Genomic DNA, 23,558 nt, shown 5'->3' with positions numbered 1-23,558 from the left:
AATGTTTGAGCAAGGAGACAGATGAAAGTAATTTCTAAGGAAGATTAGTCTGGCTGTAGTGCATAGAATGAAAAAGAATATGGAGAGTCAATGTTAGGCCATTCATCTGGGAAAGCGTTGCAATGATCTAGGGATGACAGTTGCACACTCTACCAAAAAGACACACTCAGAGTATAATTTGAGGGGAAATAACAGAACTTAGTGGTGAGCATAATGATAAAGATTTTTTTTGCTTGGAATATGTGATTTTAATTCTTTCCATGGAACCAACAAATTACTCTATTTGGGTCTGTTTAGTCTGCCATACTTAAAGGGAAAGGAAGCAGAGGCTCGGGTCACAAATCATTAGCAGAATGCTAAAGGAATCTTTGATTACTTTGAGAATTCCCCATTACCCATATACCTACCATTTGATTTTTAAATAAAACATACTTCCATATCATTCTGTGTTAGGTTAATCTGCAAAACAACAAATATCTCATACAGAATTTCACATCTTCTCCTGATCCTTGCTCCAAAAGTTGCCGACAATCATACCACTCTCAGCTAGACAGACGTACAGATCAGAACTGTAAAGAGTAATAGTCTCTTGGGCCGGGTACGGTGGCTTACACCTGTAATCCCAGCACTTTGGGACGCTCAGGCAAGTGAATCACCTGAGGTCAGGAGTTTGAGACCAGCCTGGCCCCATGGCGAAACCCCATCTCTACTAAAAATACAAAAATTAGCCGGGCGTGGTGGCGGACACTTGTAATCCCAGATACTAGGGAGGCTGAGGCAGGAGATCTACTTGAACCCAGGAGGTGGAGGTGGCAGTGAGCCCAGATCACACCATTGCACTCCAGCCTGGGTGAAAGAGCGAGATTCCATCTCAAAAAAATAAAAAGTAATAATCTTTTTATTAGGATTCCGTCAACAACCTCCACCCAGCAGTTATCTATCAGACGCTTACTGTGTGCCAGGTGGTATCTCACAGGCTGGGTTCCAGCTGTCAACAAGACAAACCCAGCCTTTATTCTCAGGGGGCTCAGAGCACAAAACATCCCTCTGTAGATAAGATCTTTTAAAGATTACCTTTTGAAAGTGTCTTCCCAGATACTGAATACAATTTGAAAGTAGGTGAGTCTTTCTTTCCCTACTTTTTATAGTGCAGAACAGATAGTAAATATTTACCAGGACCTTGTTCATTCAGATACCTAAAATGACATTTTAATGAAAATAATTGTAAATCAGTTTATCTTTATGCTCTGAGTCCTTAAGATTTGGCACAGTTTGGGGCCTTATAATGTATTCTCCTGGCCGAGCCAATTTTCATGATCCAAGCTAATGGCAGAGCTTCTGGAAAGGCTGGGGCAATGCTTCCAACTTCCTGGGAAGGTGGGGGTTACTCTCATAAACCCAGTGTGGGAGTGTTGTCTGAAGGCCTTGTTGGGAATAAAAAGATAATTAATAGGGTGCATGATACTGAATATAAATTATCCACAACTATGCCTCCCCTAATTAAACAGAAGAATGAAAACAAAAGGCAAGGACCAGTTTCACTTGTAACTCTGGTTTTCTACATTGCAATGTTGGAGGCTGGCAGTGCTCCCTATAAATTCTCTGTCTGGTGAACTCTTACATAAGTGTTTGTAAGAACAAGTCCAAATAGCTTAGTAAGATACTACTCCCCAATTTGTTTCTTAAAACACAAAAAGTGAGAAGCAGTCTGAAATGATGTAGTATACAGATCTGCAGAAAGGAAGCTTAGATTTAAACTTTCATCTTATTTTGAGCCAGTTTATTTGGACACTATAAATTCACCCTAAATAAAAAGATGCAAATATCAGTGAGAGAAATAGTCTTCCTCTGAGTGGAAATATCTACTAATTATTTTGAGAATTTATATTTCAAATCGCTCATGTGAGTTCAGCTTTTTTGTTTGTTTGTTTTTGTTTTTATTTTTGGTTTTGTTTTTTGAGATGGAATTTTGCACTTTCACCAGGCTGGTCTCGAGCTCCCGACCTCAGGTAAACCACCTGCCTTGATTTCCCAAAGTGCTGGGATTACAGGTGTGAGCCACGGTGCCCGGTCATGAGTTCAGTTTTAAGTGAACTGCTATTTTCTAAAAGGGCATGCTTTTAAAAACAAAAGATGATTTGCTGCACTTAAGAAAATAACATTATTAAAAATTTACTTGCCAATCAAAACCTTAAATACACTAAAATATTCTGGGACTTTCCTGAGCCAATCATGTGTGACCACCAGACATTCAGGCAGCATCAGACACCCTGGCTGCTCAGGAGGAGGCGCTTCCCCATGCATTCCAGGCCTGCTCCCTCCCCTCTGTCATGGAGTTTTATTAGAAGACAGACGCTGCATGCGTTTATTTCCATCTTGCTAGTTAATGAATTGAGAGTAGATATGCTTTCTAAAATGCTTCCAATGTGTTAGAACACCACCATTTTGCATTTCCTAAGAAGAAACAGAAGAGAAACAAGTGACCAGGCAAAATGGAGACTCGGCTGTTTTATCTGCTATTTAGAACATGAGGTCTTAGAAAATCAAGTCCTTAGCCTAAGTTTCCAGAAGCTCAGAGACATTGTAATACGTAAAAGTCTCATCAAAGCAGAATTTACTCTAACTTAGATGTCCCATACCCTGCCTGCTTCCCTCATCTGAATACTTTGTGAGGGTGGAAAGGGGATTAGAATGTTTTCCATCTGTGGTAGCAGTTTTTGGTTTTGTTTTTGGTTTTAATGCAAAAAATAAACAATGTTAATGACAAGTCATTATCTTCCTTGATCTAAAAAGGAACTTTTGTGCCAGACATGGTGGCTCACGCCTGTAATCTCAGTGCTTTGGGAGGCTGAGGCGGACAGATCACCTGAGGTCAGGTGTTCAAGACCAGCTTGGCCAACATGGTGAAACCCAGTCTCTACTGTAAACACAAATATCAGCCAACCGTGGTGGCAGGCACCTGTAATCCCAGCTACTGGAGAGGCTGAGGCATGAGGGTCTCTTGAACCCATTAAGCAGAGGTTGTGGTGAGCAGAGATTGCGCCACTGCACTTCAGCCTGGGTGACAAAGCAAGACTCCATCTCAGGAAAAAAAAAAAAAAAAGAAATAACTTTTTTTTTCTACTGGCTAAGCTAAGGACATTTAAAATTTTAGAACCTCAACATCTAAAAGAAAAAAAAAAAAAAGGAATAAAAAATGTTCCACGTCTCTGAAGATGGAGAAAATGGGAACTATTTTATCCGAAGTGACCTAGCTCCCCGGGGATGTAATGTTCCCCACAGCCTCTTCTGGCTGCTGCACTTCTTCATGAGTAAAGGATGTCTTTACAGTGTGCCCAGTCCCCTCTGGTCCATGTGGGATGCACGAGGACAGGCTTATAAAACTCCATACCTGCTTAGAGAACTCTGATTTTAAAGAATTTTTGGGGTTATGGACTGAATTAACCACGTTCCCCCAAATCCGTGTGTTAAAGGTCCTCATCCTTAATGCCTCAGTGTGTGACTATATTTGGAGGTAGGGTCTTTACAGGTAATTAAGGTAAGATAAGGTCATTAGGATAGGCCCCAATCCAGTATGACTGGTGTCCTTGTAAGAACAGCTTAAGACACAGACACTCGTGGAGGAAAGATGATGGGAAGAGGCATGAGGAAGGGACACTGTTCACGAACCAAGGAGAGAGACCTCAGAGAAACTGGGAACAGATTGGTTGATCAGAATTCCGACACTGAAAAGAAATGACTTGAACTTGATCCATAGACTAGTATAGAAACTTCTGTCTTTTTTGAAGGAGACGCTCAGGGATTGATATGCTAAGTTTTTTTTCCTTTATAAGTGGAATTTGACCTGTCATCTCCCAACACTAGGATTGGTTTCACTTCCCTCCTGATTAGTGTTTCAGAGTGACAATCAAAAGGTGAAAATTTTAGTTTAGTTCCGTTTCCTTCACGCATTGGAACAATTGGATGATTTTTATTTTAATATTTTCTGAACTTTCCAAATTTTCTCATTTCCTTCCTCCTTAGAAAGCTCAACAAATGGGAAAGAAACATGATTTCATGTTTCCTCCAGAAATGCCAGATATTTCTGAATCACAGAGGTACTCTCAGGCAATATATTTCTGTTACTTATTTATTTTTCTTAAAAAATACTCATTTACCAAATAGAAGTGGACCAACGTGACCTCATCAACAGGCTAATTTGTTATCGATGTTCAGAAAACGCTAAGAAGGTGCTGCTACTTTTCATATTTCTTACTAATGAATGAAGCGGGCAGAATTAGAAATTCCTGGCAATTGGCAAAGGATCCTAACACATGCAGTCACTTCCTCCTCCTATTGCAGAGAAGAAAGTGTCTGTATTAGTTGCTCCAGAAAGATAAGGTGCACAGAGGACTTTGCAGAGGGCTTTGCAGGGGAGGGAGGGAGGAAGCCTGGAGCTGGAAGAACTGTAAATAGTGTCCACGAGAGCAGCAGGACCAGAGGGACCAATGCTGAATGTGCCCTGACTCATAGTGATCGACAGGCTGATCGTCGCCAATAATCAAAAACTTATTTGTACCAGAGACTCTGCTTCTGTGTTCATGCAAAGGTTATTATCCTATGGTTACCTTTTCCTTTATTGAATATTTCAACACCTCTTTTTCTTCTGTGTCAGGTTTTGTTCTTGGCTCTGCTGCTGCACAGTGGGCCAAACAGACAAAAATCTTCATCCTTACAATCAACTATTAGCACATGGACACAGTGCAGCCTTATGAAATAGGACATTAGAGTCAGGTTGTCTGCATTTTTACATTAAGATGAAATATGTTTTCACCTTGTAAGAACCCCTAAAGATGACAGTAAACAGTTCATGTATTTGTTACTCAAGGCATGGTATATGTTCCCTGACCAGAAATGACTAGGCATCATTCTGTCTCCTTCCCAGATTCTATTTCTCCAGTGTCATTGGGACTTCTAGGAGAAAAGTTCTTTCTCTTCCTCTGGATAGCACAAGATACACATGCAATTCCTGGGAATTTTGCAGCCATTTCATCATCAGGAGGGAAATGATCATGAGGATAAAGATGTTCCGTGGGGTTTGGCAAATCCATGAGAATCACAGAGCACTGGTGGCAGGTGCCTGCTCAAATCATTTTTTGAATCTCATCCTCCCTAGAGACTTGCCAGTTCCACAAATCGTGTAGCTACAGTGCGGTGGTTTGGAAATACACATACAAATTATTTGACACTTGTCCTTTCCAAGTCAAATTTTCCTTTCCTCTGAAAGTGGGCCAGACTGAGTGACCTGCTTCCAGTGAATAGAGTCTGACAGAGGTGAAAGTGGCTTTTGAAGTGAGGGCACAGCAATGCTGTTACTTCCACGTTGTTCTCTCTTGGATAACACAGTCTGGGGAAGACCATGGCTAAGCCATAAGGGCAATCCAATGTGGGAAGAAACTGGGCCTCTTGCCAACAACCACCACACATTGGCCACCATGGGAGGAGTCTTCAGGTCCTGAAGCCCCCAGTGGCCTCCTGAACTGCAGTGTCTTGAGAGACTCCAATTACCTTGATCTGAAACTCCTGATTCTCAGAAACTGAGAGGATAATAAATGCATTAAAACTTTAAACCTCTCCATCTTGAGGTGATTTTTTTTAATGCAGCAAGAGATAACTATTGCAGATTTTGGTAGCACAAGTAGATGCATAAGCAGTGAGGAGTTGGAAAAATATTGAGGAAGGTGTAAGTGACAACCAGGGGAGACTTGAAAACACTGAAAATAAATATCTGCTGGTTGCTATGAGAAGACTGCAGGGGAAGGATTAATGTAAAGTGAAGAAAATGTTGTTGAAAATGGAAGAAAACTGGATCCTTGTTACATAGTGGCGGAAAGTTTACCAATAGTTGCACTTGCAGTAATGTGAAAAATAGAAAATACACCTGATACACCTGGTGATTGGCTAAAATTTCCAGGTAGAGTTTCCAAAATGCTACTGGGCTGCTTCTTGGGAGAAGACAGAGATCAACTAAAGGAAGAACAGATACCAAAGAAAGAAACAAGGACTCCTTAATTTTGAAAATTATCAGCCTCCTCTGATGATAAATAATACTAAAATTAAGAAATGACCCCCAGACAAAGAGAAAACCCAGAGTTCTATCAGAAACACATGGCAAAAAGTTGAAGCCAGGTATGGTTTTCAAATTCTTTTTAAAGCCTCAGAAAAATCTAAGTTGAAGTCTCAGAAAATCACCCATTCAAACAATAAAACTTTTAAGAAGCATAAGACTATGGTTCCTCAGTTGTTTAGAGAGGATCCCAAGGTCAAAATGGGTTATCTTAAAGACATTTCTGGGTATGGCTTTGGTACGTTGGAATACACTACAATAAGATTCATGGGAGACCCACACAATTTTTCAAGACAACTGTAGCAGCAGATGAACCACTAGCTTAGACTGAAAAGGAAAGAGTCAGTTCAGAAAGAAATGGCTTCTTAAGACCCATAAATTTCTATAAGTAAGAAGTAGCTGAGGAAACTACTTAGCTTGAAGCACTGGCCACATTTCACGGAGGAAAAAAAAAAAAAAAAAGATGACTCAGAAGATCCAAGAAGGCAGAGTCAGAAGACATGTGGGTTTACTCACACAGCTTGAGAACTGCTTAAGGAAGCACCAGTATGTGTCCTGGGAAATTTCAGAATTGCTGTGGAGCAGTAGCTGCCATATGCCTGTGTTGTAAATGGAAATGTGCCATGGTGGTTATTTTGTGCCCCTCACACCATTCATTATATGCTAGTGTTGTGTTGTTCTTTTAGCTCATAGTTCTTCAGATCAAGAGAGACTGAACCTAAGCAGTTGAACTTCAGTAACATCACCAATGAGATTTGGAAAGAGAGTGAATTGAGTGTGTTTTGTATGTAAGGGGGTCCTTTTTTTCTTCTAACCAAGGTAAGAATTCTATTTTTTATTTTTTATTTTTTTTTAGAGACAGGATTTTGTTCTGTTGCCCAGGCTGGAATACAGTGGCAGGATTACAGTTTACTGCAGCCTCAAACTCCTAGGTTCAAGTAATCTTCCCAGGTGGCTAGAACTACACATGTGTGCCACCATACTCAGCTAATTTTTTTAAAAACTTTTTGTACAGACAGGATCCTGCTATGTTGTCCACGTAGGCCTCAAACTCCTAGGCTCTAGCAATTCTTCCACCTCACCTTTGCAAAACACTAGGATTACAGTCACGAGCCACTGTGCCCAGCCAAGGAAAGAAATTTTAATCAAATTTTTATAAACTGGAATATCTCTGATTTGGCTTTTAGAGTATTCTATTACCGACATTTATGATATACATGGGGGTATGGATTAAACAGCATTCCCTGCCCCCACAAAAATTCATATATCAAAGCCCTAATCCTCTATGTAACTACTTGGAATAAGGAAGTAACTAAGGTTAAATTAAAGCATAAGGTGGAGCCCTGATCCAGCAGAATTAGTGTCCCTGTGAGACCCCAGAGAGCTCACTCTCTCTTTCTCCACCACATTAGAACACAGCGAGAAAGCAGCCATTTCCAAGCTAGGAAGAGAGCCCTCGCCAGAACCCTAATTATCAGGCACCTTGACTTTGGATTTCCCAGGCTATAGAGCTATAAAAAAGTAAATTTCTATTGTTTAAGCATCCCCCTAGTCTGGCATTTTGTTCTGGCAGTGATATCATTAATCTGAAACCCTAAGATCCTTGAGAATAAAAGAAGTGATGATTTGGGCCTCGTCACAGCTTGTTTATGAGTTTTGAGGCCATAGTTCCTAAACCGTATGACTTTGTCGGTCTCCAGGTTTTAACTGGGGACACGATGTAACAAAGGCACTTTTACTGTGAAGCTATAAAGTTTTGGCAATTTTGGATCCAGCTCGAGGAAGAATGAATTAGAGGTGCTTTCAGTTTGAGTTTTACTAGGATATAACTGCATGGCTCTTTGTCAAATCTAATAAGCAATTGCTCACCCAAGCAATAACAGAGGAATGCTTCGGAAGTATGCCCCTCCACACCCATGTCCAATGCCTGACATCAGGATGCCAGGTGTAGCAGGCTACGGTATGCCTAGCTTGGCTTCTCAATCTTGTTTAGAAAGTAACTCCTTTCATAGCATCTGAAGGTGTCCAACTCTTCAGCATTTTGCAAGTTTGTGTTTTCATTTTGGGATTGTCTCCTAGATTTAAAAACACCCGTGAACAGTTGAATTTTTCTTCAGACTAAGTATCACGAAATGGCCTGCTCACTACAGTATTCAAGCCTTAGAAATTGGGTTTCGCAGTGTTGTAAGGACTCCCAGATATGCAATATACATTTGAAGACTTAAAAGAGAAAGACAAACACAAATAAGATGGAATACATTTATTTGAAAGATACATAAAGCCTGAATGTACCATTTAATCTAATTGGAAAGATGTTTTGGAAAGTTTCAATGAAATGGGAAATTATGAGCTCCTTATTTACACACATAGGATGGTCATGTTTCAACTATTTTAAGTGCATTTATTAAATAGAACATGAGAGAAATACAGGCACAATATTAATGGAATATAAAACAAAATAAAAAGGTATGTGTTGAGAATAAAATACTTTGACAATGAAACTAAAATGTAAAACCCATTTTTTCAGATCAAACCAAAGGCAGTCATTTATTGCAGCTGAGAAACAAATTTCAAGCAGAAGCCATGAAAAGGCTGTAGAATTATTTGATAATAAGAAGAAGAAAGAGGAGGGGATCATAGACACACATTGTGAAAAGATTCAAAATCTTGCTGAATTTGTATAAATTACTGGCACTAAGTTAACATGAAACATATGAGGCCACCAGAAATGGGATGTTTTTGATAAATGGGTTAATGAGTCTTATCAATCAATTCAATTAATCATAAGTAAACGAAAACTTTTTTAAAATCTTGAAAGTCCTTGTAATCTTATAAATTATGTATTTTATAACAGATAACTTTTGTTTTTCTTATAGTATAAGTGTTTTGCCAGAAGGTTTCACAAACTGAACAACAGCCTTAAGTTTATATGCCATTACCAATGACAACTTGTAAAACTAAAAGACTTTTTTGAAACTATTAATTTTAAAATATTCCATCAAATATTCTTCAGAAAAATTAAATTTTACTATTCATTTTATTAAATAAAGATACAATAAACTTTTGCCCCTGAAAAGCTGCTCAATTAGAATTCTAACAATTTTTTTAAATACTTCAGTTAGGTAAGGCAGCTAATTTTAACAAAATTATGTTAATTTGCTGAAATGTATAATATTGTCATATCTGTATACTTTTATAAAGATTGCAATGTCTGATTTATTTTTTTCTTTCTAAATAAAATTTCACTTTATAATTTATTTTATGCTTTTTTTTTTTATTATGCTGAAGTCTTGCTTTGTAGCCCAGGCTGGAGTACAATGGCGTGATCTCGGCTCACTGCAACCTCTGCCTCCCAGGTTCAAAAGATTCTCTTGCCTCACCCTCCCAAGTAGCTTGAACTAAAGGCATGCATCACAATGCCTGGCCAATTTTTTATATTTTCAGTAGAGATCAGATTTCATCATGTTGGCCAGGCTGGACTCAAACTCCTGACCTCAGGGGATCTGCCTGCCTTGGGCTCCCAAAGTGCTGGGATTACAGGCATGAGCCATGTGCCTGGCCTATGCTTTTATTATTTTGTCATCTTAAAGGGCCTTCGAAAAAATGTGTGTTTCTGGCCCTACAAAATGTAATCAATTCACAGTGCAAAGTAACATTTATGACTATGTACTAGTTCACTTTCAAAAAATACATGGAGAAAATGGAATTACTTCACTCTATCGTTTTACTTTACTGTTTTATGGCTATTTAAAAATGCATTACAGTTCCCCCCAATAGATTATATTGTGTTAAACTCTACTTTTTAAAGTAAAGGCAAAATTATTAAAGTACAGATCTCTTTAAATAAGAAAAGCAACAAAAATGAGGACCTAAGACATATTTATTTCAGTTAATATGCAATTCAAGAATAAAGATCTGGCAAAATAAGAGAAAAACATACTTCCCAAGTGGTTATGGCTGGAGGGATATGGATGGTAGACTCCATGAAAAAAAAAAAAAAAAGGAGAGATGAAAAGCCTTTTTCAATCCCCTCACAGCCAAACCGAATCTTTCAAATCATCTTCACTTTGGGAGGATGGGCTTGCCGCCCCTGGCCAGACCTACAGTAGTGCAGATGTGGGAACACACCATGATACTAACACGAGGCGTTTGAAGACTAGCTGGGTCACTTTGTTGTGAAGTCTGATTGAAGTCTCTGGTTGATAGAAAAATTGTATCTAGAGAGAATGGTTTTTGTGGATGATGCCATAGAATTTAGCTAAATGGTTGCTTCCCACGGGAGGGCTTCTAACAGTCGTTAAAATAGTTCCATGCTGTGAATATAACAAGAATCTCTGCTTTGGTCTAAGTCAACAAATTGATTTTCACATTAAATAATAAACTGAATATAATATTTTAAAAGTGTTTATGATATATTGCAGCATCACTGCTGGAACTTATCAACAAGAACACTAATGCGTGTTTTTCTATAAAGATTTTTTTCCAAGTGTAATTCTCTTTTATGAGCTGCTTAACCTACCATATGCTTGAAACACGTGACACTTTATTAAATGCTCAATAGCGGAAGCATTTTAGAAAAATATCAAGTGGAACTAAAACATAAGAAGAAAAAGAAGAGGCTGATGAGGAGAAAGATAGAGGTTGGAAAAAGAAGGAAGATGTGGCCGTCTCTGCAAGCTTTATAATATCACAGAGGAACTCAAGATAAAGCTCCATGAAGTCAAATGAGCAAACCATATGTGATCAAGCCATAATACAGACATTCTCGAGACTCTGATGTGGATAACACAGCCTCTCTGTAATTTTGATTATTTGGTTTCAAAGAGAACCTAATCAACTTGTCAACTGGTAGACTACATTTTTTAAAATAGCAATTAATTGATATTTTTATGTAATTCAGAAAAAGTTTCTAATATGTCAGCAATATTCTATAAAACTTCAAACTTTATCAAAGCGTAAATTTTGAAAAGTTACCAATAATAGGTTTGATAATACACTTACTGCATTCTGTTAATTAAGTAATAATTACATAAACTAGTAAAAAAATTTCATCTATCTTAGGATAGGAATTGCATATTTTTATTTGCTAAATATAAAATTGTATATGTGTGTTATTGGGATCAGCCTTGTACAAATAGTAATTATAATGATAATTCAATATAGAAAAATGTGACACTTAGAGCTGCATGGGCAAAATTAAAATATTTTATTTTCAATTTTTGTATTTCCTTCACAGAAGGAATTATGAAACAATCAATAAGAATGTTTTGAGTAAAGATTACTTTAAGATAAAACCTATGCAGAAATAAAATCGGAATGCAAGTTCAAAGAGAAAAGGGAATAATGTCCAACTTCCTGTAATTGAAGAGTTTGTTTGTATATTTCTTTTAATAGGTGGTGGTCAGTATCAAATCACTTCGTTATTGACATTCCACTGACTACATTTCGTAGAACAAGTTTATAGTTTCATTATTATCTGTCCATAGTATCCTGAAATTTGCATCATTTGCAACTATTTCAGCATATGAAGAAAAATTTTGTATGTCCGTTAAAAACGACTGAGAGTTTGCATTTTGCAAAACAACAGGATAGAACAGTGACAAACATTTGGAGATCAGTGTTCTAAAGCATCCTGAAACATCCTTTCTCCAGCAGAATTACCTGAAAATCCACACACTTTTTATTCATTTGAAGAGCTTTGTCACTTCTCTCAAAATAGTGATCAATGAGAAAATTATCTTTATTATATGTTTCTATGATGGACTACGTATTATTTTGTTGAATTAAATAACAATTCATCACTATTTTAAATGATTTTCTTTCTTGAAGCTATTATTTCTGATGAAGTTCAGTTTGTTTTGATTTCAAAAGTCCACTCGGAGGGCATGTCTAATCTTTTATTTAATAGTATGCTTTATACACATGTTTTGACAGTAATCTTATAGCATTAGATTTTAATTTAAATAAATTAAAACTTTTTATTTATTTATTTTAGAGACAGTGTCTCTATCATCCAGGCTGGTGACTTCCTCCTCCCAGGTTCAAGCGATTCTCCGACCTCAGCCTCCTGAGTACCTGGGATCACAGGAGGGCACCACCACACCCCACTAATTTTTGTATTTTTAGTAGAGATGAGGTGTCACCATGTTGGGTGGGCTGGTGTTGAACTCCTGACCTGAAGTGATCCGCTTGCCTAGGCCTCCCAAAGTGCTGGGATTACAGGAGTGAGCCACCACGCTTGGCCTGAAAACGGCATTCTTAGCATCCGGTAATCTTATAACAGACACACACACACACATAAACACACACTTAAGGAATTTTCGCTTTTAGCACGTTAGAAATATATTAGGAGTTATTTTCAATATTAGTTTCATTAGCCATACAAAAGAAAATAAATTAAATTACAGTAGATAATTGAAACTTGTAGTACACACTGCATAGATGTAACCATCTGGACTCAAACTGGGAGGAGCAAAATAATCTTAACTGATATGTTCTTCTCTGAACAGATGTTTCCAACCCCACATGGAGGATACGAATCTCTTAAAATAACACAACATTTCCAGGAGCAACATTAGAATTATCAGCAACATATTGCTGTTCACTAACCCTAATGAAAGTGTAAATACAGACAGAATTTCATAAATGCCTTCAAACTGGGAGAGGATTGTAATTTACTCTTCAGGATATTTTGCTATATGTGGCAAGTGCCCCGTAAATATGTATAAATGCAGCTGTAGCCACAATTCCTGTTAAGAAGTTTCCACATCCTGACACTAAGGCAGAAGGTCATGTGTGCATGTGGGTGTGTGCTAGCCATTCTAAATCAAAGGCATGTCACCCCCGACGAAGCTCTCGCTGTCAAGAGCTCTCAGCATTCCTTCTCTTGGTTGAAATCTAGGACTAATGTTTCCTTTATTCAGAAACATTCCGTTCTTTCCTGCCCATGCATAGCTAAGTGTTACCGTCCTTTAGATGAGATCCTGCATCCAGCTCTTTGCCTGCATTTAACTTTTTCTTGCTTCAGGTGTGACGAATAACCCAGCAGTCATCTTGCCTTGAACCATTACCCAGAGTATTTAAAAGGGAAAACTGGGAGGCATTAATAAAACAGGGGGACATGAAAAACACAGGTCAAAAGTAATCATGAATAACGACTTCCATATTCTGTGCGTGAAACAGTGTCTGTTTACTCTGGGCTTTGCTGGGTGCCTGTTCTCTACAGCAGGAATGAAGCAAAAAGTGAAAGCATAATTCCTCCCCAGAGTGACAGCATTCTGGCCTGGGGAGCTGAAGTGTGCACAGGAATCAGTCGCCGTTTCAGACTAACATGACTGGAGAAGCAGACATCACCTGGAGACCGGGTCTGGAAAGCGAACCCCAGACTGAGTGTGCTGAAGGGTGCAAGGGTCTTGGATGGAAAATTAGAATCCTTATTTTAAAAATAAATCATGGGCATCTAAGGAAAAGAAAATACAGGCTCCAAGTTTTTGAATTAAAGGGGTTTTAGAGCCGGCGAGGTTGACTGACTTGATCCATCCAGAGGTCAGGTGATGTTAAGTGGCGTGTCCTCAGTGGAGACGCCAGACTCTCTGATAGGAACCCACTTCTCCGAATCCTTCTAACTTCCCTACGGAAGAGGCAGGGAGTGAGGAGTTAAGGTTGGGAAGCTCAGATGAAACTCTACAATCTAAAACAGGATGCATTAAAGAATACAGGCCAAAGGGTTCAAAATCTATCACTTTCCAAAAACACAGTGACAATTTATTGCAGAAATAGCCTGAGTAAAATGAAAATAGGCTGAGTTCAAATGGAAAATCAGAGAGCAATTAGGAGAACATTTGAGGCCCAAACCAAGATGGGCTTTGTTTTGTTTTACTTTGTTTTGTTTTGCAACGAGCAAAGTGCTCAGAAAAGGGCCCCAGCCTTAAAGTAGGGGGAGAAAGGGCCTTGGGGAGGGTTGGAGGATAGAGGGACGAGAACAGAACGGGGGCAGAAAGGACAGGCAGGGGCTCTGCCTGGGGAGAAGCTTACTCAATGCAGTTCCGCACAGCGGGCCGGGGCTGTGTGTTGATCACGTCGCCCATCCCTCAAGAATCCTTAGTGCAGTGAGCGAGCATAGGGCCTTCAAATTGCTGTCTAGGGGACATTCCTAGTGTACAGCCAGGCGGGTCCCAATACGAAGAAGAAGAAGGGCCCTGTGTTCCAGGAGCAGGTGTTTGGAGGAGAAAGTCCTGAGCTCCTCGGGCAGTGACAGCAGGTGCGCTTGTGCAAGGAGTCACAGGCTTGGGCTGGTCCTGAGATTTGGGGACAACCCCGGGGCCACTCATCTTTCCTAGGAGGGTCCATTTGTCTACGCCGGATCCTTAGAACAACACTTCTCAATCCATCCGGGCTCCGTCTCTAAATCTGGCAGGTGGCCCTCAGCACACATCTCCCTCCCGCCCCCCAAGCGCACCCAGCTGTGGGCATTATCCAATGCTGTGTTCCAACAGAGCCCAGGACTTCGTCCTCGTCCTGAGGTCCTGAGGCAGGAGCGCTGTCCCGGCTCCACCAGAAACCATCTGTGTGGGTGGAGGGGGAGTTACCCAGTTTTCCCAGTGGCTATTACCTCCTGTGTAAAGTCAGGGTGAATTTCTAGCTTCTCTAACTTTAAGTTTTGATGCTATGACTAAGAGGACTTTTGTTTTGTTTCATTTGGTTTTTCAAAATGAGTTGTGTGTGAATTTTTTACTATGCCAGAGTCCAAGCAGAAAAGAAACCAGCAGAAGGAGGATCTTCTATGACTGCTTTTAGCATTTAATGCAAATAGAGACCTTCTGTGAGACTGAAGACCAGGGCTGGCCCAACCATGGTGCATAGTGATGCTGAAGAGAAGGAGGGGGGCTCTGAACCCCCCCCCCCAACGATGTTTCAGGCCTGTCTCCAAAATGCACGAGGTGGTAGCTTTGGGAAAACCCCTCAACCTTTTGGCACCTCAGTAATTTTATCTGTAAAATGTAAATAAACTGTGCATCCTACCCAGAAGGAATGTTGTAAAACCAAAATGAGGTATTGCACAGAAACGGGTAGAAAAAGTGTCTTGCTCACGGTAGGTTCTCCATGCCTCTTGTGACTGCATGGCCAAGACCTGGAAGATGGGGGTTAACCCTGCGCACTGAGCATATTGAGGCCAGAGAACACTCAAGCAAGGCCAGGAGCAAGAAAGCAGCATGGTGAATCCTGGGCAAGGGTGGTGGGAGATGAGTGACATTCTGATATGCTGCAGAGAGAAATAGAGGGAGCGGCTCCCCTTCTCACAAGGGTGTCCTGGCACTCTGGACTGGACTAGTCAACCCTCCACCTCACCCTCTGCCATCCCCCTGTCTGGCTATAGTAATTGGAGGAAAGGTAAGCACTTCACACAACAGAGCAGTAACAACCCCTCTCCCCAAGGTAGCTGTCCACTGCAGGGGCCACAGTGCCATGTCCCAATGAGAAGTTGCCCTGTGATTTTCTGAAATTTCCAAATTTAAACTCAGAAGTCCTGGCCAGGCGTGGTAGCTCACGCCTATAATCCCAGCACTTTGGGAGGCCAAGGCGAGTGGATCACTTGAGGTCAGGAGTTCGAGGCCAGCATGGCCAACATGGCAAACCCCTTCTTTACTAAAAATTAAAAAAAAATTTTTTTTTAATTAGCCAGGCGTCATGGTGCATGCTTGTAGTCCCAGCTACTCAGGAGTCTGAGAGGCAGGAGAACTGCTTGAACCCAGGATGTGGAGGCTGTAGTGAACAGAGATCCAGCCTGGGTGACAGAGTGAGATTCCGTCAAAAAAAAAAAAAAGTCCTTTTAGGAGCCCAGAGATGTTGGTAGCTATGAACCAATGTAGTTTTACAGAAAGTCCAACCCAGAAGTCAAAATCTGAGTCGTCAGCCCATCATTCCTGTTGGCATCCGATTGTACCCATAGTCAGTGCCTCTCTTAACCCACGCCTCTCCTAACCCTGACGTGATCTGGTTTGAGTTATATGCAACCAAAGAGACTTGACTAGCATACCTTCTGCTGGCACACTCTCAGCCTAATACCACCACTACCAAAACTCATAACGCTCTGTTTCAACACAGAAATGGAAATACTTACAAAAATATGTTGCTTTGACTACCTCCATCTCTATGCACTAGGTTGTATAATATGAAACTCTATATGATGAAGTATATAAAATGTCCAAGTGACATTTCATTCCTGATTTCCAACACACAGTGCCAGCCAGGATCCAAAATTCAACCCCTGGGGTACTCCTCAGCACTGTCTCTTCTCACTGTCCTGATTTTAACACTTAGCTGACTGGAAACCCTTTTAAACAATGGATAAATACGATTCCCCAAACATGTTTAGCTCAGCTTCCTAAAAGTGTAGAAATATGTTTTCTAATACTGGACATCAGATTCAAAACACAAACCAGCGAGAATAGAATCTCCCTATGGATCCCTGTTTAATTAAATCTACGAGTTTCCTGGTAGGAAAAGTCTTATGGAGCACAATTTTAGCAATTTACCTGAAATTTAGCAACTTACCTGAAGTCTCCAAGGTGGGGAAAAAGAAGTGGCAATGTTCTGACTCGAAACAGGTAACAATCTCTCAACACACTAATAATCCCTCCAGCTTAATTTTCTGGCCTCCTGAAAATCCTCTCTCAGATACACTGTGCAGTCCTCTAGATGAAAAAGGAATTTACCTTGTCAACATATTGTGTATATCTTTGTGTACAAAGATTATTGGAACTAAGTAATTATTTTACCATGAACATATAAAGGTATTACAAAAAGCAGATATTTTTCTTTATGTAGGGGTTAGAGGAAGTGAAAAAAACTAAAAGCATTCAATTTTCAGTCTGACATTAAAATGTGGACGCTTAAATTAATGTGGGTTAAAAAGTGAAAGACATATAGGTGTGTGTGTATATATATACACACACATATACACATACATATATATATATAATATACACAAACATACACACACACATATATTTTTTGAGACAGAGTTTCGCTCTTGTTGCCCAGGCTGCAGTGCGATGGCATTGTCTCCACTCACTGCAACCTCTACCTCCCAGCTTCATGCTATTCTCCTGCCTCAGCCTCCCGAGTAGCTGGGATTACAGGCACCTGCCACCACGCCCAGCTAATTTTTATATTTTTAGTAGAGACAGGGTTTCACCATGTTGACCAGGCTGCCCTTGAACTCCTGACCTCAAGTGATCTGCCTGCCTCTGCCTCCCAAAATGCTGAGATTATACGTGTGAGCCACTGTGCCTGGCCAAGAGACAAAAATATTAAGGAAATAATTTACCCTTGAAAATATATCCTGACATCAGTTTTTCCCTTTATTTTTCTAAAAGGATCAACAATGACAGACGAAACTGCTTTGACGTGACCAACAAACTAGAAATTGATGTCAGTGGTATCCTTTTTAAAATGACTAAGACTAACTTACTTCAGTGATTTTAAAATTCTTGTTTCTTCTATATTTGTCATAGATTATTATTCCTGGTGCCTGCCTAGCCCTTTTACTAGCATTTAATCAGCAAGCTGTCCTCCAAATTAGGCAGTATATCCCATTCATTTCCAATAGATACATAAAATCAGAATGGGTCAAATTGTGCAGCGTATTGCTGAGTTTATAATAAATATTTCTATCTGTAGGCAGCAATCATGATTTAGAAGCAGAGGCACACAGTATGCAACAGCCAATAACTAAAATAAATTAAATAACCCTTCGGCTCATTTCTTGGAATAAAAGTTTAACATGAGATCTCCTTGTGCGTAATATCAATTGCTTGAAAATGAAGAGAAGAATATTTTTATAAAGAATAACTTGCGGTTTTAAATAGGGTATTATTTCTATTAAAGTGGACTTAATTTAAAGTTATAAAAATTAATTCAAAGATTTTTTTTTCCTTTTAAGAAGGAATCTTCCTATTGCATCACTATATTAACAAATGGAAGAAATAAAGTAAAATAAATATGGGTTCCACAGTGTTTACATACAACTTAAACACGGCATATCATCGTCTGGTCAAATATTTGTAGTGCTGATCAGAGTACAGATTTGAGGATACTACTTGAAATAAACAAACGCTTATCTAAATCTCGGAGGCCTGCAAAATTAAGTTTGGGATTTCCCAGAAGCAGGGAGCAGGCTTCCTACAAGCATCTGGACTTGGATCTGCACTTGGGGTCATGAATCTCTGGAGCCTGGCCTGCTGGACGCAGATGTCACAGTGTCATTCTGCCTTCCTCACTGTCATCAGAGGCTGCTGAGCAGTGGTGCTCTGCTTTGGACCATCAGAGATCAGCAAATAAGGTTTGCTGTGCAGGACACAAGCTTCAACCGCTGTTTATCAGTCGCACTAAGCCGTGTGAGATGTTCTCAGTTCCTACCTCTCCTTCTGCGGTAACTATTGATGTGCAATTTCTAAAGCTCATCTTGAAAGTGGAGTCTGAGCTCCTTCAAACAACTTCTCCCCTTCACATTCCTCACTCCGCTATTTCTAGCAGGCAGTTGACGTCTAGTCTCTGAGGTGGACATGTAAAGGCTCGGCATCTCCGATTTCCTGGGACGGCCTTCTCTTTTGATGTCCAAAACAAGACATGAACAAGCCTTTGAGGACCAGTGCATAAGACCGGGCCCTGTCGGTTCATTCAAGTACCTCCATTAATACTTGTTGAGCAAATGCATAATCTACCCATTAATGAGGTTCCATGCAGCTAATCAGCAAAGGTGAGAATCTGTGGAGCCGACATAGGCCGCCCTCTCCTAGGAACCAGATATTTTATTGCTGACATGCAAGTTTTAATATGTTTTTTTTGCATTGGATGCTGACTAAAACGTTCATTTTTAAATAAAAATATGTAAATGTTCTGACTTTTCTCAATTTGCTTCTTCAAGGCAATACAGGAGAATACTATTACTTGGATGTTTAAGTAAAATACTAAAAAAGAAGAAAAAACAAAAAGAAAACCACAGTTCTCTAAAAACAAAACAATTCTATTCAGTCGCCACCCCTGCTTTCATAGGGAGGCATATATGTATTTCTGGTCCCCAGTGTTGACATCATTAAAGGTTTTCCATTGCAATTTTCTATTTTGATGAAGAGAAATACTGTGCAATATTTGTCATTCAATGCAGCCAATGCTCAAGTGTCCAGTTCAATAGCCCTTCAGCTCCCTGCATAGTGGTCCCTGTAGCAATTCACGTTTAAAAACTATTCTATACGTTATATCACTTCATCAGCATCAGAACCTTAGGAGGCCCAAAGAACACCATGCCCCAGGGCACCCAGCAAACAGCAAAGCACTTGAATTAAATTATTTCCCCTGAAGCAACCACCATCGTACCTACGCAATATGATAAGCTGATCAAAGAGATTTGTTTTTCATTAGGAGTCGAGGATAAAATTGATAGTGGATAGAGAGATGTTTGTGTGCAGTGTACGGTAATAATCAGGAATGAAGTAGTTAGCTTTTTGACACTTGGATGATCAGCGATTAGCTGCTAGATGCTTTTGAGACAATAGTTTATTTGTACGTCATATATCTTGGTGAAAAAAATCTCACTGGTATTATCAGTGAGTAGATCTTTCAAAAATGAAATGGGAGCCCCATCAGTGAGCCGCACACACTACCTTTTTAGGACAGAAGGGAGGCATACGCTTGGTGTTTTGCACTGAGGGTATTTGTGATTGTGCCAGGAGTTCAGAGCTGTAACTCATTGCCATAAAACCTCACATTTTTTTCTTACAAATAAATGGGCCAAACCAGCATGTTCATTGTTTGTAGATTACTTGTAATAGTTTACACAATCCTCGTAATTTCTTCCAGTGAGGAGAGATGATGCGCCCCAGCAGAAAGAGGAGGGAGAGGCTGAACCAAGCCACTGTGCGGCGTCTCAGACATTCGTGCGGCAAACGTGGCACCGCAGGACTCTCACACAAGGGCTTCTGCGCACACCGGCACCTGCTCAGTCCTGTTCCAGGGTCAGGTTCTGGGCACTGAGACAAGAAGCAGATGGGACTGGAAGCTACAACTGTTCCCTCCCCTCTCCTTCCAGCTCCTGCTCTAACCACACAACCGTGCACTGTACAGATGCAGGGATGTCACCAAAGTGGGTGTTTGAACACTGGATCCAGAAGTGGGGATGACACTTGGGTCCCCCATGACCATCCTTGCCTTGGGCACCTTCCTCATTGAGGTCTCCATGAGGAGATGAAGAAAAGCTTCAAGGGCCAACAGAGAGCAGAGATGTAAGGTTCACCCACTAACCCATCTCCCTGCCCCCCAGAGTCAGATTCCAGCTCCTCGGCTGCCTGCACCAGGGGCGTGAGGCTGCCACCAGCCAGCCCGCTCATCAGCCTCAGAGAACCATCCAGACCTGAGAGACCCAAAGGGCAATTCCAACAGGGAAACCTGCAGAACCAGCAATGATTTAAAACAAACAAAAAAAGCAAACAAACCCCTCAGGAATGCAGGCTGTTTCCTCATCTTCCTTTTGGACCTGTCTTCCTTGCAAATTCCTTCCAAGAAGGGAAGACTCTTCCCACGCCAGCTGTCTCTGCTTTGCCGAGGTTACTTGGTCATTGGTGGTGTTATCCACTTCAATATGGAATTAGCAGCAATGTCTACTCCAATGTGTACTTACAGAGAATGACAAAAGCTTTATGTGAACACAGTAAGAAAATGCTTGCGTACTTACAGCACCTGGCATCTGCCCCTGGGGAGTGCAAATTAAGTGGCACAGTTCCCCCGATTTCAATAATTTATTACATCTTTGCTATAAAATGAATGAAGGGGAAAGCCAGTCATTATCCATTTTAAGACGTGAACAGGGACTAAAGGCAGAGCCGTGCACTGCACAAAACAAAAACTATTGGGATTGGAACCTTTGGTGCTCTCAGATGTTTCACCTGAAGGTGTTCTTCCAGTGTCCAGGAGCCCACGGCAGCAGCGTGAGCCAAGTCATGCATGGCGGCCCTCCTGGGAATCTGATATTTTAAAATCACCAAGGATTTTAATTAAAAGGAAATTCCGTGTACAAAAGGAAAATACATATTCCCTTTTTATTCTCTCCTCAGATGTGTCTCGTGATAACAGCTTTATTCACTTCTCTTGGGGTGTCTTTAAGACGTGTATCACAAGTAGGGCAGCAGAGCCTCCTTTCTGTGATGCTGTTGGTCTGCAGTGCTCAGGTGTAGTGAGTGAGCCTGTCCTTTCCAGTGAGGGCCACAGGGGCTCTTCCTGCGTTTGCGTCCCTGCACTCTAGCCGTAAAGGGACTGCCATAGCCATTGCCACCAGTCCCACTCGGCATTCCTGTATCTGATTTTATTTTTGCAGCCCCTCAAAGGCTCTTGGTGTGTCCCAGAGCGAGTTAACTTGCTGTTGAAAGTCTGGATACATCTGGGCCAGGCGCGGTGGCTCAAGCCTGTAATCCCAGCAATTTGGGAGGCCGAGGCGGATGGATCACAAGGTCAGGAGATCGAGCCCATCCTGGCTAACACGGTGAAACCCCGTCTCTACTAAAAATACAAAAAATTAGCCGGGCGAGGTGGCGGCGCCTGTGGTCCCAGCTCCTCGGGAGGCTGAGGCAGGAGAATGGCATGGACCCGGGAGGCAGAGCTTGCAGTGAGCTGAGATCCCACCACCGCACTCCAGCCTGGGCAACAGAGCCAGACTCGGTCTCAAAAAAAAAAAAAACAAAAGAAAGTTAAAGTCTGGATGCATCTGTTGAAGGTAGCTGACCTCTTTTCTGTAACTACCCCAGTGTCTCCCTATCTCCTACCTCAGGACGCACATGTATCTTGGGGCTGGTCCATTCAGAAAGCCTATGGAGGTGGCTGCCAGCTTAATGAATTGAACCCTAGCGACCAAGGAGAGTTCAACATTTGAAAAATTAATATATTTTCAATCATCAAGGTCTACGCTGTACCAAACTGTGTTTGTCTAGTGGCTAGGATTGATACTAATGTTTGAGTAAAACTAATTAGATGAAAAAGAGAAAGTTGAAAATGATCAGCATGAAAACTGACTCACTGGAGAGATCTCAAGCCAAAAACCTCCCGAGATGTTCCTGCGCTGGCCATTTCTAACTATCCAGCAGGGACTGAAGTATCACGGTAGCAAGGGTGAAACTAGATTTTCAGATTAAAAAAAAGAAATCCGTGATAATATGATCCCACCCCCTTAAATATTTTGCTACTGAAAAAAAAGATTTTACCTACAATAAAATATTCAGGTGAACCTTTTTTATGCAAAATGGACAGAGAGTCTTAACCTAAAACACCTAAGTATTATTTAAATTTCTTATGTTTCTTATAGATGAGTCAAAAAATATATCCTTGATTCTGAACTTATTAGAGCCATATGGCCAATCATAAAAAAAATACGTCTCTCTCAACACTTTCACTGAGGAGGAGCAGGTTGAGGAGCGTGGATCCAGGCTAGCCCTCTTGGGCAAGCCAGGCAGTCTGTTCAGGAAACATCTCTTTAAAAATAGCAGCAAGAGTTTCCCTTTTCATTTAGACATTGGTTTACCTATCCTCCACTAACAGCCTGTTAAAATACCATCCAAGTGACTGACATATTTGCAAAAATTATTGTAGTTCTCAGCCTCGTGGGAGGCCCCAACTGAGAAAGCAATATGTGGCTGTCTTTGAGGTAAAGCCTTAACTAGAATCTCAGACCCAACGCTGGATGATGTCACGCACCCCAGGAATAGAGTGTGGTCCTTCTAGGAAGGGCCATTTCCTGCCTATATCCTTTTCTCTCACCTGAAAGAACCAGAACAGCCCAGGGATCAAGGGCCGCCGGTCCTGCAGGGAGTCTCCTACCTCATGACCTCATTACGTGCCTGTCCCCAAAGCCAAGTCACTTTGCTCCTGATTCCCAGATTCTGGCCTGTGTTTTCTTCATCAGATTTATCTTGATGCCTGTCATGCAGTATTCCTTGAAAGTCAACATCCCTCAAATTCCTGTCATTCCCAGGAGACATGGACTGTGTGTCAACAACCTCAGGCACCTTTTATGACGTGGAAGGCAGGAGAAAGCACGGCTCATGGACACACTGCTGTGTCCTGTTTTTGTCTGGGCGGTGCAACCTTTGACAGAGTAGTGGACCTGGGCCATGTGGGAGAGACCACCACAACTGCCCAATGGGAGTGTCACAATTCCCTGAGCTATCAGAGCCAGGCTGCCCCGGAATGTAGACTCGGACCCGGAGCTGATGTCACAATCACAGAGTTCACTATTCAGTGAATGCAGGATTCCTAAGTTTCCATCAGGGTTGAGGCACTGCACAGAGACTCCGAGAATAAACCATGCAATAGAGGCACAGCTGTTCGCTGAGCCTACCCTGCAATGGAGGTGGGCAGGATTAAAATAGAAATAAGTGCATAAATAGCAATTTGAGGGACCAGACAG

The 23,558-nt window shown here is 41.0% G+C and overlaps 1 long non-coding RNA gene across 1 annotated transcript in view; it reads right to left on the bottom strand.

Moving 5' to 3' along the window:
* LOC140712479 (uncharacterized) overlaps positions 1 to 23,344 on the bottom strand; it is a 60,059-nt gene extending 36,715 nt beyond the window's left edge. Inside the window, exons 1-2 of the long non-coding RNA XR_012094084.1 lie at positions 22,910 to 23,344; positions 16,661 to 16,843 (exon numbers count right to left, since the gene is read on the bottom strand). This is a non-coding gene — a long non-coding RNA (uncharacterized lncRNA). The remainder of the gene's footprint in view (positions 1 to 16,660; positions 16,844 to 22,909) is intronic.
* Between the last annotated feature and the right edge of the window lie 214 nt (positions 23,345 to 23,558).

The sequence above is a fragment of the Chlorocebus sabaeus genome, chromosome 9 (genome assembly GCF_047675955.1).
Source record: "Chlorocebus sabaeus isolate Y175 chromosome 9, mChlSab1.0.hap1, whole genome shotgun sequence".
NCBI lineage: Eukaryota > Metazoa > Chordata > Mammalia > Primates > Cercopithecidae > Chlorocebus > Chlorocebus sabaeus.
Note: the sequence above shows the minus strand (reverse complement) of the source record. Positions and strands in the feature narration are given on the sequence as shown.